Source organism: Camponotus floridanus, unplaced genomic scaffold (genome assembly GCF_003227725.1).
Source record: "Camponotus floridanus strain SB8 unplaced genomic scaffold, Cflo_v7.5 scaffold255, whole genome shotgun sequence".
Taxonomy (NCBI): domain Eukaryota; kingdom Metazoa; phylum Arthropoda; class Insecta; order Hymenoptera; family Formicidae; genus Camponotus; species Camponotus floridanus.
The window spans coordinates 43,991-48,775 of NW_020229387.1; positions in this window are offsets into that span (position 1 = coordinate 43,991).

The following is a 4,785-nucleotide window of genomic DNA, read 5'->3' on the forward strand; positions in this document are numbered from 1 at the left end:
AAAAATATAAAATTTTTGAAAATATGTACCAAAAATATTTGATGATAATGAAAAAGGTAAACGTTGTGAAAAATAAAGAACTTAAAAATTGCGCTAAGAAATAAATGGGCTATGTGAGCCATACGGATATGAGGTGCGTTATATCAAACTTTAATTAAAGAATTGAAAATTAATTTCAACTTTAAAAGTCTTGGAAATGTTCAAACAAATTTTTTGTGCCTCATGCACATTTAAAAGTTATATCGAAAAATTAAATTTTTATATAACGTGCCTTACATCCGCGCACAGCTCACATAGCCCTTTTATTTCTTATAGTTTATTTTAATATAAGAAGCTTTTAAATTCTTTATGTTAAAAATGTCAAGTGATTTTCTTTAATAAAATGTAATTAAAAATTTTGGAACACCGTGTTGAATAATAAAATAACAAATGTATAATGTGCAAAATATTTAAAAAGATTTATTTCACATTTAAAATAATGATTTTTTAAATAAAAAAGCATTTCATATATAAAAAAATTTATTTGTAATATTTAATAAATTTTATATATATGTAAACTTCTCTCTCTCTCTCTCTCTCTCTCTCTCTCTCTCTCTCTCTCTTTCTCACTCCCTCTCTCTCATACACATACACGCACGCATAAATAAATAAATTTAATGTATAAGAAAGATTTTGTCCAACTTGCCAAAATATATGTTTATAAAACAAAACAATATAGATGCAAATATACAATTAATTACATGTGATTCAGACGGAGCAAACAGAACAACTTTTAGTAATTTAACAATTTCTTTGCAATGCACGGTATATGAGTGGCAGGGATCGGCAAAATATTATTAAAAAGTTAATATTATTTAATTACTCAAATAATCAATTTAGAAATTTTTTTTATTATTTGGATAATTAAAGTAGAAAATTATTTAATTACTTAGATAATCAGTAATCAAAATAAAAAATTATTTGATTATTTAAATAATCAATAATCAAAATAAAAATTATTTGATTATTTGAATAATCAGTAATTAAAGTAAAAATTTCAGTAATCAAACCTTAAAATTTTTTAATTATTCAGTTATTAAAGTCAGATTAATTAGGTTCTTTCATTATTTAGTTTATAGTTAATCAAAGAACATCTGACCCTAATTTGATTATTTATATAGTTAATCAATGAACATCTGATCCTATATAATTACTGAATAATTAAAAATTTTTGAAGTTTGATTACTAAAATTTTCACTTTTATTACTGATTATTCAAATAATCAAATAATTTTTTATTTTGATTACTGATTATCTAAGTAATCAAATAATTTTTTAAATTGATTACTAATTATTCGAGCTATCAAGTAATATTAATTTTTTAACAATTTTTTGTCCATCTCTGGTGAGTGGGTGCGAGCGGGAGCCAAATCTCTCACCTCTCATTCGTCTCATAATCGATTAGCCTGGATTCGCACCAGGGGCAAAGTCTGTTGATAAAATCAAAGGAATTTAGCCTGGACTCGCACCAGGGGCAAAGTCTTTTGGTAAAGTCAACGAAATTTAGCACGGACTCGAACCAGGGGCAAAGTGTGTCGGTAAGGGGCAAAGTCTGTAGCACAGAAATGGCGGTCTAGTCTTTACCCGGGTCATTGGCTATCTGTCTATTAATCTGTGGTGAAACACTCGCAGTCGCCTTACAATACGCCCATATGGATCGTGCCTAAGAAAGACGATTCTAAAGGAAATAAACGCTGGAGGATGGATCTCGATTTTCGAGTCTTAAACGAAAAAACTATTGGAGACGCTTAGCCACTACCTAATATTGTTGATATACTAGATCAGTTAGGGGGAGCGCAATATTTTTCCATATGCGATCTCGCATCCGGATTTCATCAAATAAAAATGGATCCTGCCGACAGTCATAAAATCGCTTTTACAACTCCTTTCGGACATTACGAATTCGATAGAATGCCCTTCGATTTAAAAAACGCTCCGGCTACTTTTCAACGCTTAATGGATTTAGTATTGACAGGACTACAAGGCGAAGAATTATTTGTATATATGGATGACATAGTTATTTATGCCAAGTCATTAGAAGAACATGAAAGAAAATACAACGCTCTAATAGAACGTCTTCGAAGAGCTAATTTAAAACTACAGCCTGACAAGTGCGAGTTTCTGAAATCGGAAGTAACATATTTAGGACATGTAATTAGCAAAGATGGAGTAAAACCAGATCCAAAAAAATTAGAAGCTGTAAAATTATTTTCGAGACCGAAAACGCCGAAAAACATTAAACAATTTCTAGGACTTGCCGGATACTACAGACGTTTTATATCCAATTTCTCTAAATTTGCTAAACCGCTAACATCCTTATTAAAAAACAACACAAATTTCGAATGGACACCCGAACAAGAGGAATCATTTCAAATCTTGAAACAAAAATTATGCGAAGAACCTGTATTGCAATATCCCGATTTCTCGAAACCATTCATATTGACTACAGATGCTTCAGGAATAGCCATAGGCGGAATCCTATCACAAGGAGAGATAAACAAAGATCGACCGATCGCATACGCATCACGTACTCTAACAGATAACGAAGTAAAATATGACACTTATGAAAAAGAAGCCGTAGCCATAGTTTATTGCGTAAAGCATTTTAGACCATACTTATACGGAAGAAAATTTACTTTAGTTACTGATCATAAACCCTTAACGTGATTCAAGAATGCACAAGACGCAAACATGCGAATACTACGCTGGAGACTGAAACTAGCAGAGTACGATTATGATGTTGTATACAAAGCTGGGAAAACTAATGTAAATGCAGACGCATTATCACGGAATCCTGTAAATCTCATGGAAGCAAAGTGTAATATTATAAAAGATAAGCCGCTGAATCCTAATAATTCGCAAGATGCAGAAAAAATTTCTAGGATATTAGAAGAATCCGACGACGAGGGAGAAAGCGAAGACGAAGATTTTCATTTATATCTTTCAGACACTGAAACAGATGAACCGTTTTATGACCATACTAATGCCACATCATCTACCGAAGAAAACGAACCACCACTACCTAAACGCGATCGAATACAAACCCGAAGCCAAACTATAAATCAAAAGGAACAAAGTAAAAATGTTCAAGATATCGAAAGAAGAACAGACCCGCCAGATAAGGACGAAGATAAAGAGGAAGAAGAAGAAAAAGAAAAAGACGAAGAAGAAATTATCAATCTAAATTTACGGAAAGCAAGGACAAAATTGATCGAAAACAAAAGTAATGTCATAGAAAGTCGCGAATTATTATTTTTACGAAAAGATAACGTAATGTATTTTGTTGACACTAACGGAAAACCTTTAAAAACTCTTCGAGCGAAATAGCCTTCCAAATCTTGGGTCCCTTGCTCTAGGCAAACCTAAGGCCATAAAATATAAAAACTAATACCACATAGCTCTGCCTATTATAGAAGGACAACAGGAAGGTCCTACAATGACCTTAAACCAAATATCAACAACCGTAAATAACCTACACGATATCATTCAAGATTTAAAATTAGAAACAATTAGTATTGCAAAAACGGAAACAATTAATAACGCACCATGGAATAATATTAAATCACAACTTCTGTCAACATTCGTTAATATATGTTAAATTGATTATATGTAATGGATTAGTCAAATATCCACCTAAAGATTTACGAACTGTCATTATTGGAGAGATGCACTGCTTACCCACAGGAGGACACCGTGGCGTTACAAAAACTTACAACAGAATAAAACATAACTATTATTGGGAGAACTTGAAAGCCGACGTTCAAAGATACATCCAGCAATGTTTACAATGTCAACTCAAAAAACTCGTTAGAGTCAAAACTAAACAGCCTATGATAATTACAGACACACCAGGATCTTCCTTCGACAAGGTCGCTATGGATATCGTAGGACCATTACCGAAAACCGAGAGAGCAACGAATATATTTTAACGCTACAGGATCAATGAACGAAATATTGTATGGGAATACCGCTACCGAATCAGACTTCCGAGACCATCGCGGAAGCTTTCGTAGATCGATTCATTTGTGTGCTCGGAGCACCAAAAGCAATATTAACGGATCATGGACGAAACTTTATTAGCGAATTACTAAAAAGGATTGCTAAACTATACAAAATTCGCAAGTTTCGAACAACAGCTTTCCACCCTCAATCAAACGGATCTTTGGAGAGATCTCACCATGCATTAGGAGAATATTTAAAACAATATGCGAACGAACAAAAACAGTGGGACAGATGGGTTGGTCTTGCAATGTTCAATTATAACACTAGCGTACATGAAGCAACTAAACATACTCCATACGAATTAGTTTTTGGCAAAATAGCAAGAATTCCATCCAACGAACCTCTTACTTCAGAAGATAAACTAGCAAGCTACGACGAATACTTAGTAAATCTCGTTACACAACTTCACGCTATTCAGGGAAATGCCGAGACACTTGCCCTTAAAGCACCTGTTCTCGGGATACACGTGTTACGCCCTTCCTTCGGCCCATCCTTCCTCGGGCCTGAACGTAACAGTTAATTATATTTAATATATTATAAAACGTGTGTGTATATATACAGGGTGATCCAAAAGTATGGAAACGGCCAAATAACTGTGGAGGAATGCACTTTGGAGAAAAAAGTTTGAGACAAAAGTTGTAGGATTTTTCCCGGGCAATCCGACGGTGACCTTAGATTTGACCTTGGATAGTCATTTGAAGGTCACATAAAGATTACCTTCAATTTCTTAAATGGAACCCCCTAT